The following is a 16,591-nucleotide window of genomic DNA, read 5'->3' on the forward strand; positions in this document are numbered from 1 at the left end:
AACTGAAACAAATGCTGACTCTCGGGAGGTGATGATAGGACTCGTTTCCTTATCATTTTTTCAGAGCCCCAGAGGTTTACAATGATAAAAACAAGAGCATTTCATGGGAAACAGCATGCAAAAGCCCATGCATGCTGTCTATTTTTATATAAATCAGCAGAAGATAAAGAGCTTGTCTTGATTCATGCTGTTCCTCCAGGGAATGTTTTGCAAAAAGGCAAAAAAAATCAGTGAGAAGAGCGACGCCTATAAATACAATCGGAAAGGAAAATAAAAACAACTCACTAAACGCTGAGTTTGACGAAAACATAACAAAACCAGGGAACATTTTTATGTTTTTTTCCTTTCAGTTTTACTTTTGATCATGTTTCTTCCTGAGGTTTTATGAATATTTACATCAAGTGGGAGAGACAAAAACCCCAAATAACTGTAGAATGATGAGAATGCAGGAAAGAGAATGTAGGCCCTTTTATTCCATGTTCTTTTTCTCAGAAAAATTACAGTTCATTTCCCCTTCTGATTTTCACTGGAAAGCAGTTTTCATCTGAAATGAAATGAGCGAGGATCATGAGTTTTCCTGTATGTCTTATTTGAAGCCAGCGCTGTAGTGTCCTCACTTTCAAACCCGTGTCTCAAGTTTACCCTTCGATTCTTGAAAGTCTGAAATTTTAGAGGGACAAAGGAAAATTAAGAATTAAGCTAAAAAGAGTTAAATTGTGGTTAACAAACATTTCTGTAAAAGGGGCAGAAAGTAAATATTTTCTGCATTGTGGGCCACAGTTCAACCCAGCTCTGCCATCATAGCACAAAAGCAGCAAGAGACGAGATACAAACAGAGGGGGCAGCTGTGTTCTAATACACTTCATGCATATGCACGTGTCAATTTCACATAATTTTTCACGTCACAAAATGTTAATATTCCTTTGATTTTTTTTCAACCATTTAACAGTGTAAGAATGATTCTTAGCTCATGGGTTCTATAAAAACAGGTGACAGCTGGACTTGACCCACGGGCCATAGTTTGCTGACCTTTGTACTAAATCATGCTCTCGACCCAATTTACCTTTAAATTGTTCTGATAAACATATTTCAACACTCGAAAACGGTATGTGGATTCATCTGTTTTACTGAATACTTTTACTTTTGATTACTGACCTCTGTCTTGGTTAAAGATGCCAAGAACTTAGGCATGACTCATCAGGTGTTCTACGTGACCTTGGGTTCCAGGCCAGGGAGGATGGCATAAATAGGGTCAGATGGCATGTTGTGGTAGAAACCATATTGATAGCAGCTACTAATGAAGCAGAACTGACTGTGTGTCTGGAACTGTTTGAAGGGCTTTAGAACACTAGCCCAGCTAGTCAACACGATGAACATAGGAGAAAGGTGCTAACATTCTCACTGTGGACATAGAGAAACTGAGGCACAGGAGGCTGACTGACCTACTCAAGATGCCGTACAGTCCAAGGAGAGCATCTGCTCCCACACTCGGGTGGGCCAATCCAGGCATCACACTGACCCATTCCACTACAGAGAGGAGAGTTCTCCCCTGCCAACGACTCATCCTGAGAGAGCAGAGCAATGAAATGAAACTGGGATGAAAATCATGAGCAATGAAATGAAATGAAACGTGTAGAGCTGCTTAATTTAAGAGTAAACAAATTCTGCCATAAATGCTAAGGCTCCTAGCAAGTGACAGAAACCCGACGTTGACTAACTGAAGCTCACCTAAGTGGGACGACCAGGGTGAGTGTCCCAAGAGCTGAGCCCAGAGACTAAAGCACTGTCCTCAGGATGCCCCCTCCATCCCTTACCACCTCACATCTCTGCCATCTCCATTCTGCTTTTCAGGTCAGTCTCATTGTTCCTTACTACAATGAAACAATGTTCAGGTGGTAAAAGTTGCTTCTGACAGCCCTACTCTAGAAGCTGGTAGGTCAAATCGTGAGAGTAAGCTTGCCTTCCCATCCAACTCCACGCAAAAGTCCAGGGAGCTGCTCCAGTGACCTCCCAGTGGTGGTCAAATGCCCTCTGAGAGCGAGTGCTATGGGTGCTCTGGTCTTATTTCCTCAGCCTGTTATGAACTCAACACAATACCCGGGAGAGGTAACTGACAGTCCCACGGACACATGGATTAGGAAGAGAATTCCCCAAAGAAGGGACCCAGGCACACTAGAGCCAGAGAGGATGGGCTCCTCAGCTGGTGTCACTGAACTCCAGGGAGCCCAGAGTAAGAAAGGACCCTTGGCACCCTCCAGGAGACCCCGGGTAAACCCATAACAAAACTTCATTATATTTCAGCTCATTAAACTGGCTCAAAGAGAACCAAAATGACAGCAAATGGGTGTTTCCCTAGCATTAGAATCATTGTATGAAGTGGTTCTGGCTAAGCTCTAGCACACAGGTTTTCATTTCAGGTAGACTTTCCATAATCAGATACATGTACACACAGACACTCGCATGTGCACACATGCATGCACACTCTCACACATGCATGCACACAGAGACACACAAATGCACGCACCATGCACACACACATGCACGCACACTCAGACACACTCTCACACATGCACACACCCATGCATGCACACTCAGACACACACACATGCACACACCATGCACACACACATGCATGCACACTCAGACACACTCACACATGCACACACCATGCACACACACATGCATGCACACTCAGACACACACATGCACACACCATGCACACACACACATGCATGCACTCAGACACACTCTCACACATGGACACACCATGCACACACACATGCATGCACACTCAGAACACTCTCACACATGCACACACCATGCACACACACACACAGCACACACAGGCACACTCACACATGCACGCATCATGCACACACGATGCAGCACACACACATGCAGCACACACAGGCACACTCTCAGACATGCACCATGCACACACATGCACACACACTCAGACACACTCATGCACGCACCATGCACACACACATGCACGCACACTCAGACACACTCACACATGCACACACCATGCACACACACACGCACACAGACACACACACATACACCATGCACACACACATGCACACACACACAGGCACACTCACACATGCACCACCATGCACACACACATGCACACACACACAGGCACACTTTCACACATGCACCACCATGCACACACACATGCATGCACACACAGGTACACTCTCACACATGCACGCACCATGCACACACATGCATGCACACACAGGGACATTCATGCACACACAGCTTGCACAGTGTCTGAGTCACAACAAAATAGGCTATGTCTTGAAATCTCAGTGGCTTAATACAGCAACAATTGCTTCCCCACTTGCATAGACAGAAGACTCTGGGAGCTTCCACCTTGTGACTCCATACACTCAACACATAATTCCCTGATCTTCAAGGCAGGAAAATTAAGCCCAGTGTCCTTGAACTTCCATTTTCCAGCAAGAGCAGGTTTACACACCTCCCCCAACCCCATAACATGACAAAATGGTAAAATGACATGCACACACCTCAGACGATGAAACACCCTTTGCCATCATTTTGTTCGCTTTGAGCCAGTTTTCAATGAGCTGAAATGCAGCTAAGTATTGTTGCAGGCTCATTCTGGGTCTCCTGGAGGATGCCAAGGTCCCTGGCCCTCTCAGATCTCCTGGAGGTCAGTCACACCCTTGAAATCCCCATCATAATCACCCTTATTTCTAACTAAGGATGTGATGGTTAATTTCATGCGTCAACTTAGTTGGGTCCCAGTGCCCAGATATTTGGTCAAACATGGCTGTGGATGTTTCTGTGTTTGGTGTTTTTTGAATGAGGTAAACATTTAAACAGGTGCACTCTGAGTAAATCAGATTCCCTCCCTAATGTGGGTGAGCCTCATCCCACCAGCTGAAGGCTGGAATAGGACAAAGACGGAGGTCCCCCGAGCACGAAGGAATTCTGCCAGCAGGTGGCCTTTGGACTCCAGCTGCAACTCTTTCTGGAGTACCTCCAGCCTGGCAGTCTACTCTACCAGATTTTGGACTCATCAAATCTCCAACCAATTCCTTACAATCTCTCTGTCTCCGTATATATAAATATATGTGCACGTGTGTGCGTGTGTCTGTGTGTAAGAAGAGAGACAAAAAAGAGAGCCTTTATTGGCAGAGGAGAAGTAAAAGCAGGTGGACTCAAAGATCTCAAGCTGTGGTTAGTACCTTCTTAGTATTCAAGACCATGAAAGTGAACAACATTTCTTTTCTTCTCTTACAGCCATCTCCCCTTCACAAATCGAATGCACTCATGGACCACCGAGTGAATCCAGCGTATCACCCAGTCTACACTTTGGGTACCATTTTTATCTTTGTTTTCTGTTTGTTGGTTGGTTGGTTGGTTGGTTGGTTGGTTTTTGCCATTCCGCACTAAACAACATTGTCTATTGTTTTACCCTGGGCTTTGAAAAAAAGGCTTGATACAAAATGCCTTTCCTTTCCCTTTAGTCTCTCCCCACACCAAATTTCTCTATTTGCCTTCCCATAAAAATGACTTTTATTGATTTAGTATATGCACCTGCATGGCACTAAGAAAGGAAAGGTCCACTCTATTGTAAGGATTGGCACAAAAATCAACCCCAAACTAACCTTGGTCTTATCTAGGAAGTGAAATAGCCAAGAATCCTCTAAAATTAAGGTGATTCCAGACTATAAGGGTGAACGCAGAAGCAAATGCTGTCAAGAAATGCAGCGTTTCTTACCTCAGCCGTTAATGACCCACTAGCATAGCATGGTGGACAGGTATTGATTGCAACTTTCCACACAGTTTTGATTCCTATCCTGTCTCACCGTGACTCAGTTTCCCTATCTATGACATAAAAATAAAAAAACAGAAATTATCTCAAAGTCTCTGCAAAGATTAGTATGAGCAATGACAAACACTGAATCTCTGGAAAATGCCTTAAATCACTAATAGAAAATTCATGAACAAGCGTTACCTCTAAGAGAATGAGTATCACAGCTAAAGAGAACCTTCCTTTTCCTTGCAGCCATTCTCTTCAAAATAAGGAGCCTGATGTTTCACAAAACCATCTGTTGCCCTCTTCTGTTATTACAGCTGAATGCTTTAGAAATCATTCTGCACCACTAAAAATAAAATCCACGTAGAACTTAAAAGAACCAATGCCAATTACTGGAGCCAAATTCAGGTTGTATTTTTAAAAGTGTCTATGAAACCATCTATAAATAGAAAGGCTTTCCTGTTATTTTTAATTACTTCATTTTAATGGAAACAGACTCCAGTTGGTGAGGATGTGGTTAGGATGCCATGGCACAGGGCCTGCCCTTCCGGACAGAAGGCTGACTCCAGCCAAAGGAAGCCAGGGGGTGGCTCAAAGCACTCAAAGCATCTTCAGTGCTTACTCTTGGTTATTGATCCCAAAGCCTCCTTAGAAACCTCCTAGTGTGTCTCAAACCCTTTCAAACGTGTATATTTCTGTAAGTCAAATGACAAGTTGATTTTCTTATATTTAAGGTAAATGTGGACCACAGAGAGTTTCTCTGTGAGCTGGAAGAGGAAACATTCCTGAGTCAAATGCTGGGGCAGTGCCACAGCTCCAGGGTCTGCTGGCAGAGGGGTGTGTCTCAGACAGGCATCTCTAAGATGCAGTGTGCCAGTCCAGTTCCCCAGAGCCAGGGAGCCTCCCACCCCATGCCACCTCACAGGGCAGGAAGAGGGCACATTGCTGCCTCACACTGGCTTAGGGAGGACAGGGAACAAGGAGACAGCCTGGGGGACTCTGGCAGTGGCCCCCATCCCCAGACCTGGATGGGAAGCTAAGAGTCTGGGCAAGTCCTAGCTGGTGGCTGTGGTCTGCCTGTGTGACACCATGTGACACCATGTGCCACAGGAAATAAGCAGCACATCAGATGGGCAGAGTGAGGCCCTAAGAAATCTATTCTACTTCTTGTGGCAAAAGCTGAGCCTTCATGCCCCCAGCCTCAAACAACTCCATCTCCTGCTGCAAAAGTGTGTCCCAGAGCTACAGCCTGACTGGCCAGGCGGATATTAGAGTTCCTTGTCTCAGATTTCCTGTCTGGGTCACTAACCTGAAGGCCATGACAGACCAGGTAATACTCATCCAGCAATATGAGGGTGTCACTCTGCCAGTTACCCATCGTATGGCCTTGGGTGTGTTCCTTAGCCCCTTTGTGCCCCTCGCTTTCCTCAGCCATAAGAGGGGGGTGATAACTGCAGCTCTTCATAGGGCAGTTGTGAGGATTGAGTAAGTTAAGTCAGTGAGGACTCTGGGGTCATTCCTGGCACATAGTAAGCCCTATAGAAGTTTTTGGCAATTAGATAATTACATGTACAAGTTAACGTAATTGTGAATATCATGGATCCATAGGATGGACTGATTGTGTATTAACAGGAATTTCTTCTAATCAATTATGTCGTGTCTCTGACAACAGCAGTGAAATGGGAAATGTGAAAGTGTAGGTGTGTGTACTCCTGCTCATGAAGGACAAGTTAGATAACTTGCAAGTATTATGATGCACTTTATTTGTTCCCAGGATGATGATTTTGTCATGTTCCTGTCTCTGTCTCACGGGAAGCAACTAACAGGGCCATCCATTTGCATGTGTAAAATAAAACAAACCTATAAAAGCAAAACGTGGCGACAAACCACAAGTGCTTCTATCCTCACGCTTTCCACGGTGCCTGTCAGTGAGTGCTCATCATGGCCCTCTCCTGGCCTTCCCACTGAGTGAGAGCTCATTTGACAGGCAAGACAGCATCTCCAGGCCCTCTCCTGCCACTTGAAGGAGGCTTCTCAATGTCTCTGGCCACTAGCACCCCAACTCACAATGAGGATTTTAACAAGATGAACCCTGTATCCCCACCTTGACTTCTAAATTGTGTATTGCAGAGAGAGTGCTGGAAAAAAAAAAGAAATGAAATGAAGTGAAAAAAATGAAAGAAAAGAGAAAGGATTTGCTAACCCGTGACATTTATGTCTAGAGGACTCACAAATGAAAATTTGAGAAAAAGACATGGTTATTTCTCAGCAAGTAGAGTTTCTTAAACATCATGTGCCAACCCCTCCTTCGAGGGTTGTTTGTGTCTTCTTGGGTGTCGGTGATTCTGGTGCCCACGTTTCATGATGCTGACACAATTCATTTTATTATCAGTAGGAGAAGAGCAGTTAATCAGGACAGCCATGCTAGCCTGGACTAATTTGGATAAATTGTCCCACACCAGAAATAAACATGCCGTCAACCCCAAATGTCAAGCATGACACAAGGAAGTTGGAAGGACCCACCAAACTCAAGGATTCTCCTAGCACACAAACTGAGGAAGAAAAATACATAGGACCCCAAGACTAGAAATGTTCATTCAGTATGCTATCTATTGTATTCGTGTTGGGGTGCAGATGGGGAATTAGAAACAAAGCACTGTAGAGTCCCTTTTGGACTACTGACCAATAATTGTATAAAATGTATAATTTTATTCAAAATTAATCATGGGTCATTGGAGTGGATCTCATATGAATGGCTCGGTGCTGTCCTCCCAGTAATGAATGAGTTCTCACTCTTAATTCATTCAACAGCTGGTTGTTTAAAAGAGCCTGGCATTTCTCTTGCTCCCTCTCTTGCCATGTGACACGCCAGCTTCCCCTTTGCCTTGTGCCCTGAGTAAAAGCTTCCGCACCAGAAGACGAACAGATGTTGGTGCCCTGCTTGTACAGCCTGCAGAACTGTGAGCCAAATAATCCTCTTTTCTCTACAAATTACCTAGTCTCAGGTATTCCTTTATAGCAATGCAAAATGGACTAATGCATCTGTCTGCACCACATAGTTCAATTTATTAATTATATTTTGGGGATTGTTTAATCAGCATATGTTGGCCTTTGCATGTCAGCAATTGAGTGAAGGTGATATTCAGTTGGTTTTGAGTCTTTGCAAGCAAAGACTTGGCATAAGTCACTTAAGACATCTTATTTCTATTTAGATCAGATTTCCCAAATCTGTGACACACACACACACACACATATATAATATATATGATATATATGATATATAATATATATCATATATATTATATATTTTATAAATTATATACATATATACATATATAAACTGAAAATAGCCTTCTGAGGCTTGCTGTATTCTGCCTGGACTATTTCAAGATTCCTCAAGAGGGAGATGAAGGTGGTTCCATGTCCCTGTGTGATGCGGATGCTGCAGGATGTGGCCCCTTGTTCTGGGAGCTCCTGGAACTCTCTGAACTTCTTACCCAGGCTCTTCGGGCGCTAGAAAATTTTTCTTCAAAGATAAGTTGAAAAATCTTGTTTGCAAACTGTCAAAACCCCAGAGGCACCACTTCCCCTGAACATCCTCATCTGTAGCTAACATTTCTCTTGTGACAGTACACAAGGTCTAAAATTCAATTTCCTGGTATTCTGACGTAAGAGCATGATGACGCAGGTACCATTAGACAAGGCCTAGGAAGCTTTTGGCCAGGAGCAATTCTTTGTGTGATAGGTTGAAAAGAAAAGCCTCATGTAGATAATATTTAAGTATATGGAGCTATTGAGTTATCCTTTCCAAAAAGTGATACTGTTGAGAATACTTTTATTGAAGAAATAAAAAATTCTATGGCCACGACTTCCTTAAATTGTTAATCACTTATATAGCTATATTTGTGTTGTAATTTGAAGGAGATTGGGCCATGACCACTGGACAATGTCCAGGATACCCCTTGGCCATCTTGACCTGACCCTGGTCTTTAAGTACTGAAAACCTTGGCATACTGCCATGCTTCCCAGCTCTTTGCCCTACTTGCCTACCAAGGAAAGCGTCTAGATACAGAAAACATGGACTGAAGAAGGACTTAGCGTTTCTCAGAGGCAGCAGTGCAGAGAAGAAAGGATGTGAAGCAAAAGGCAAATGACTCTAGAGAGGGGGCGAGTGTGTGTGTGTGGTGTTTGGACAAAGTTGAGGACAATGTGGCCCATGGCAATGAGTGGCTGGTGTGTCTCTGCCTTGTGCTGGGTGCGTCTGGCTGTGTGGCACTTGGTGTGGCAGGTGACTGAGGACCTTTGCGCCCACCTTGGCAGTGTGGCCTGAGGAGTGTCCCTGGAGCTGGCTGGAGTCAGGGAGGCTGGGGATTGCTTATGGAAATCCAGGGGACCTGAGCCCTAAGGCAGCAGTGCTCACTCACCTCCATCTCCCCCAGACTGGCAGCTGCTATGGGGGCTGGGGTGCTGAAAACACAGCTGGACCCAAAGTCTGAGTATAAAACACAACAGTGCACTTTCATGGCTGTGGCCGACATAGCAACTGCTCCTGGTAAACCATCAAAGAAATATAGATATATTCTGACAAAAATAAAGAAGCATTGTCTTCTCCCAGTTCCACACCCAGTGCTAACCAATATTTATGGTCATATTTATATTTGTATAACTGTTATTTTTTGGGGGTGACCTTTTCTTTTCAGTGTGGACAGTAATTATATGCTGCATTTCTACAGTTCTGGGAACTGTGCCATGTTGGCTTTATCTGATTTACCTGCCTTAGGTCACCATCTCAGGAGTGAGTCATGGAGGGTGAAGATGGGATGGGATGGATAAATGGGCTGGAGATCAGCAGCCCATCAAAACTGGGAGGGAAATCTGGCTCCCGCAGTGTCCTCCAGCGCCCTCTACTGACAAAGCTCAGCACTGCGCCAGCAGGTGAAGGAGGAACGTTTGCAGGGCCCAGAGCCAGGATCACAAACAGTCATTGAAGGGTGAATTTGTGGCTATAAGACAATATTTTAATCAACACCACAGAGTGTAAGAGTGAGTATTCAGTAAGCAGTAAAGACCAAAATCCTTGCCCCCAAGGGCTTGCATTCTCGCCAGAGGGGACATGTCAACTCAACAAATCAGTGCAATGCACAGATATGGGTGGTGATGCCTGCTAAGGTGGGAAATGAAACAAAGGAAGCGGTTGGGAGTGCATAGAAAGTTTCAGTGTAGACTCCGTGGGGACTGGGAAAGACTTCTAGACATATAGGCCTGACAGCAGTGAGGGAGAAGCATGTACCAAGGCCCTGTGGTAGGAGCATTCCTGGTGTTACAAAGGTAAGCAAGAGAGCCAGGGTGACTGGGGTGTAGTGAACATGGGAGAGATGAGGTCACAGAGGTAGCAGGCCTGGAAAGTGTGTGCATGTGTGTGTGAATATGTGCATGTATGTGCATGTATGAGAATGTGTGTATGCGTGTGTGCGCATTTACGTAAATGCATGTAAATGTGTGTGCATGCAGTTGTGCAGGTGTGTGAGTGGGGGCATGTGTATGCATATGTGCACCTGTGTGAGTGTATACACGTGTCTGCACATGTGAACATGGCTATGTGCACATGGATGTGAACACAAGCATTTATGCATTATAAATATAGTTTATACTGCGTAGCTTATACTGCAACGTGGCAAGCATAGTTGTATTATAAACAATGCAACTATGAGAACATGTGCACATGTGTGCAGAGTGGGTACATGGGCAGATTTCTGCATGCATATGTATATGTTTGCATTGTCGACAGGACTTAAGAATCCTTGTAGACCATTAGAGGAACACTAACTTTTACTGTGAGGAAAACAGAAGCCACTGGAAGTTTTTCAGCAGAGGGGTGGCAGAATTATCTCCATATTTTAGCAGGATCTCTGCAGCTGCTGTGGTGGGAGACTTGGCTGTCATGGGTCAGGGCTGGGAGCAGGGGCTCCTGGAAGGAGGTGGGGGACAATAGTGGTTTGGCCCATGGTGGAAGCAGTGGAGATGCTGAGAAGCAGGGAGGCTCTGGATGTATTTTAAAGATAACACCAACTGGATTTGCTGAGGATATGAATGGAGATAGTGATGGGTCTGAAAGTTTCTAACTGAGGGATTGTTTGAGCTGGTTATTTTTTAAAGGGGCAGGAAAGTGGATCTTCCAGCAACTGCAGGATAAGATAAGAAAGAGGCAGTGAAATCACTTTTAGGAATCGCTCAGCTCATCTGTTATCTTCTGGAAGAGGGCAAGGCACCACCAGGGCCACTAACTGGTGAGGGAAGGCTCCCCCCGGGTGATTTTGCTCATCCTGGCTGCTCCCTCTTGAACTTGGCCATGTGACCTAAGGATTCCAGATGAACATTGACATTTGATTTCGTGTGCACCATCTTACAGTAGAATTTCTTACTGGCAGGCTAAACTGATCCCTGCACAAGACAGATTATGTGTCTCCCTATCAACTTGAAAAATAAACTCAGGAAATTCAAGAACTCTGAACTGTCAGAAAATAGCTCTGCCCTTCCACCAGACCCACGAGGAATATGCTGAAGACCACAGGAGTGATGTCGACAGAAGCATTTGTCCTTTTCCTGACTCTTTCAAATCATTTGGTGAGAGGTGTTTCGTTTCTGTTCAGATGCAAGCTTCTTCCCGGAGTGGAGGCTTAGAGGCAGGCTCTGTGGCATGCACTCCCCGGCTCTACGTGGTGCATTTTGACTGAAATGAATACCTTGAGAAGGTTTTGCAGAAAAATCAAGGAGATAAATGAAAGGTTTCCCTCAGTGGTGGATGTGCAGAGGCTCCCTAAAATGCACGTATGTGAGCCATATACCTCTTTGCCCTATGTAAATACCCAGCCATCTTCTTTCCTGTTCTGTTGTGAGCCCTCTGAATCAATACATGAGCATTCAGAACTATGATGTCGCTTGAAGGCCAGGGTTTCAGAAGTTGTCCAGCGTAGGAGGAAATGCAGTTCACCTTCAGGACGCTGTGTGAGGGCAGGAAGGATCTTCAAGCCCTTCACCCTTTGGTCAGAGCTGTTAAACACTCTCAGAATTAGGACTTGCTCTTAACCAAATGTAAATGTAAATTACTTTCCAGACCAAATACAAACCACCCTTTATCATCTTCAGTTTTGAATTCTTTGTGCCTCTCTACACAAGCATTAGCAGAGATAATTGAAAATTTGCAGCATTTAAATCTATGTTTTAAAAAATGATTCAGGAAGCTTTTCGACATCTTTAGACTATTACAGTGTCATTTATTCCTGCCAAGAGGTCTACCAAGCAGTTTTGACCCAAATGTAGTATCTCTAAGTATCTGCTTCCTCTGGCCTCCCAGTAGACACAAGTGACTTCACTCTTGTCATGGATGTGTCTGGCAGTGGCTTAGGTCCCTTTGATGATAATAAGAAGTGTCCCTTGTGTGAGGGCCCCTGGTACTTTTCTGGAGAAGCAGCAGCATTAGCTCAGCCCCACAAATTATGGCTGTCACCAGTGGCTGTGCCCAGAGGATGAAATACATTTATGCAATGGAGGAGCCCCTCCTGAATGTGCTGAATCTCTCTGCCTTCATTCAGCACAGTTCACCTTGAGAGAGAGTCAGGCTGGCTTTGGGAATGGATTTAGAGAGGAGTACTTTGACTCTCTTGCCTAATGAAGATTTGCTGTGTTAAGACTCTAAATCATTGAAGCCAAGAACTACTAATAATTAGAGCTGATAAAAGCATTAAGGAAACCTTTAATCCCCTGGTCCTGGGAGCTGGAGGTTTGCACAGCCTGTCATTTATGCACTGAAACGACTAGTCTTAATGGGGTTAGCATGTCTGAGATTGGTAATTATTACAGGCACTGCTTGCTGAGCCTCCATGAGCCACGCTTCAGCCCTGAAAGATCTTCTGGGGGGTTGTTTTATGACTTTCCCTGGCTGCTTTTGGCTGGCTCAAAATGAACACAAACACTGCTGCAAAATTGCTCTTCAGGAAGACTTTTCTGAAAATTTGCCCCCAAGTGTTTATTTCTTTTAGGCATAAGGAATCAGAATTAGTGGTAAATATCAGAGTATAATTCTTAGATACTCTCACTGTTAAATCTATCCTTTATTTGTGGATTTTTATTTTCCTCCCTTTCAAATAATTACATTGATTATATTACACCATAGTATCAGCCTTTGAAAAATATTTTTCATTATCAAAAATTTGCCTGACCTGGATTGTGAAGTCATTTTTTTTCATAAAGAAGGTTTGATGAACATGTTCATTAATCTACACTATGTTTATTGGGCAAATTTATAGTTAAACCTGTATCTTCAATGCTCAAATAATGTCTTAGTCCTTTTGTGTTGCAATAAAGTGATACATGAGGCTGGGATATATATATATAGATATATCTATCTATCTGCATATATATATATGGAGATATATATAGAGATATATTTGTATATATCTATATATATATGGTTTATTTGGCTCATGATTCTGCTGACTGGAAAACTGAGTCTCTGGTGAGGCCTCAGGCTGGTACCACTCATGGTTAAAGGCAAAGGGGAGATGGAGTGTACAGAGATCACATGGCAAGAAAGGGAGCAAGAGGGAGAGAGTGGAGGTGCCAGGCTCTTTTTAACAACCACTCTTTTGGGAACTAATAGAGCAAGAAGTCACTTACTACTGTGAGAACAGCACCAACACATTCAGGAGGAATCTGCCCCCTGACCCAAATACCTCTCATTAGGCTCTGCCTCCAACACTGGGAATCAAATTTCAACATGAGGGTTAGAGGGGGCAACATTCAAACCACAGCTACTAAGCACTTGTTTGGCCTGCATTTGGTGTGTATTCTTAAAGACAGGAAAAACAAAAGGGCTGGTCACTGGCAGAAGAATTCAGAACATGTTAATATCTACAGGACTTGGGCAAAGGCAGTGAGTAGAAGTGGCAATACACTTTAATAAATGTGCCTTCGAGAATTGCTTGAACCCAGGAGGCGGAGGTTGCAGTGAGCCGAGATCACGCCACTGCACTCCAGTCTGGGCAACAGAGTGAGACTCCATCTCAAAAAAATAAAAAAATAGTGCCTGGAAGGATGTTCTTCATTAACATTGGCCGTGACTTTAGCATGGGGATCACTGACACGGTGACATTTTTGTACAGTTCCAAGGATGCCACCTTCAAGTGTGATTGGACTAAGATTATGAGACCCCTGCCCCCCCCTCCCCCCCGACTGGGGTCTCTGACCTCCACCCCTTTCCATTACTCTAGCATCTCACAACCGAGGGCTTCAGTCAGAGAAACTCTTCCCCACTCTCTTTCCATGTTATTTACAGCCTTGTTCACCAAGATTGCCCTATAAAAATTGGTCCTGCTGGTCGTTGGTGTTTTTACATGGAAATTCAAGTGTTATAATTCTAATGGAATTATTGTAAATGATGGTTCTTAAGCACTTCACCAAATGACCTCAGCAGAGTGGGAAAGTCTCACGTAGGTGACTTGCTATGCCCAGTAGCCTGCGTGTCCACAGATACTGACTTCCCTGTAACTTTACTATTTTGAGGTTACTTATGTTTAACAACCAAAACATCCTGTCAAGTTTTAGTAAATCAGGTGAGATATCTAAATTATGTTAATAATTTTTAACACTTTTCATTTTGAAATAGCTTAAGTCTTAAAAGAAGTTGCAAAAATGGTACAGAAAGTTCCTATATGTCATTTCCCCATCTTTTCCCTATAATCTTCCCTAGTACACTGTCAAAACCAGGCCATTGATATTGGCACAACCCTATTAGCTCAACTGAAGACCTAAATCAGATTTCACCAAAAGTCTCTACTTTTAAATGGTATTATTGGCTGAATTTGTCTCTTACTTGCAGCCTAAAGCATTCATAACTGAGACATCATGCAACTGTAAGTAAGCACACAGATACATCATTTTTGATTTTCTGATTGGATTTTCAGTAGACAGACACTTGGGAATGTTAACTTTAAAAGTATTTAATAGACATTTCTATCCTACCACTAGAGCTCACAAATGGACTTGTTTTGAGAAAGTACATGTTATTATCACAGAACAGGATGATTTCTTTTAGAAATCTCTCCCATGGGTTAGGGTTTCATCTTCACTCCCATCTTCTTTTTTCAATGTAAGTGATTGTCTCTGAATAATCATGTTTGAGTTTCTGTCCTAGGCAAGCCTGAGGCTCACTAGATTCTGCACCCCTTCAGGGTATGAATCTCACTAAATTCATCTTTCTATTCTCTGTATGTAGTAGGGTCTGTTATACTCTAGGTGCTCAATAAGCTCAATAAATGTGTGTTAAGTGAGCAAGTGAATAAATGACCAGATGCAGATGGAATGTGGCATGTTGTTCAGCCTGTGATGTGGATAAATGGGTGGGTAAAAAAATGGGAATTTTGTTGATGCCACTCTACTAAAACTCACTTTTAGATTTCAGAATGTCTGTTCTGGTAATGCATTCACTATTTTAGTGAATACAGCTGCATCAGGACAGAGTTGGCCAGTTGTACCCCTGGCTGCTCTTGGGACATGGGCCATCTATTCAGTTGTCCCTGGGGTGATTCTTAGAGGCAATGGGGGATGTTTCTTACCTTGACCCATTTCTTCCACCTAACTGTGCCTCAAGACACACCAGAGAGGGTCATGCCATAAGTCGGACACCTATGAGAGGATGAGACACCTGTGAGAGGATGAGACACCTATGAGAGTATGTTTCCAGACTGACTCACTTTTAGGTCCTTTCAAGCAGCAGCAGCAGGAGACTGAAAGCTGCTCTTCTCAAGACCTGGCCTTCACATGTACCTTGTGGGGATGTGGTGGTCTCTGTGTACAGGAAGGTCTAGAGCTATTGTGAACCTGGACCAGGGCTAGCAGGGCTAGCTGTGGGCAGCTCAAGGGCTGCAAGGGGGTTTGAGAACAGTCAGTGTGGAGAGAGGCTTAAAAGGAAGAGGACGGAGGGGGTGATGGTATGTCTGGCCAGGCCGGCTGGAATGGCACTGAGCAACTTGCTCCATATGTTGGTCCTTTCCTTGCAGCATTCCACTTTTGGCATCAAGCACTGTACTGGTTAGGGATTAGCTTCAGCTACTAAAAACAGAAAACTCAAAATGACAGTGTTTGAACAAGATTTCTATTTCATGTGTAAGTCCTGGCCAGCTCTGGCTCTTCATCACAGCAGGGATCTTGTCGAGCTGCCAAGCATGGCTCTCATCTTCCCAGCCCCGGTGTACCCTTGGCCATCCTGTCCATGCACCTAGCAGATGGATGGAGGAAGAGGTTGAGGAAGGCACAAATGTGCATGCCAACTTTCCTATAGAATGCCCTGAGAAGCCATCTCTGCACACTTCTCTGACATCCCATGGGCTGGAACTTAGTCATATAGAGCACACCTATCTACAAGGGGAGCTGGAAAATGCAGTTTCTATTCTGGAGAATAGAAACTCCTATCAAAATGCCCAGTTCCATTCTGATAGGAAAAAGAAGAAAACAGATATTAAGGAGATATTAGTAGTCTCTGCTTAAAGGTTAACCCTGAAGTATCATTAACATACCTGAGAGCACATTGTCCAAAATTGTCAGTCATCGTTATCTAAATTCAGTGGCAAGAACTGTCCATGGTCCAAGATTTTGTCCTTCTTGTAAGCTAAAATGTTAGCTTGTCACAGTTTCACAGATGCTAGTGGAAGACATGAAACTCCTGGGTCAGAAGGAAAGGACAGTTCATTGCTCATGGTAATGGCAATGGTCAGAGTATCAGCATCTGATTCCCACATG

General features: G+C 43.9%; 1 long non-coding RNA gene across 2 annotated transcripts; it reads right to left on the minus strand.

Annotated features, from left to right (window-relative positions):
• Positions 1 to 375: 375 nt before the first annotated feature.
• LOC129036737 (uncharacterized) lies at positions 376 to 5,100 on the minus strand. 2 transcript variants are annotated; one of them, XR_008502638.2, is made up of 4 exons: positions 4,994 to 5,100; positions 4,757 to 4,863; positions 1,443 to 1,565; positions 376 to 660 (listed from the first exon to the last, which is right to left on the minus strand). It is a non-coding gene; the product is annotated as an uncharacterized LOC129036737 (long non-coding RNA). The 2 variants fall into 2 exon arrangements; XR_008502639.2 differs by lacking the exon at positions 4,757 to 4,863.
• Between the last annotated feature and the right edge of the window lie 11,491 nt (positions 5,101 to 16,591).

Source organism: Pongo pygmaeus, chromosome 4 (genome assembly GCF_028885625.2).
Source record: "Pongo pygmaeus isolate AG05252 chromosome 4, NHGRI_mPonPyg2-v2.0_pri, whole genome shotgun sequence".
NCBI lineage: Eukaryota > Metazoa > Chordata > Mammalia > Primates > Hominidae > Pongo > Pongo pygmaeus.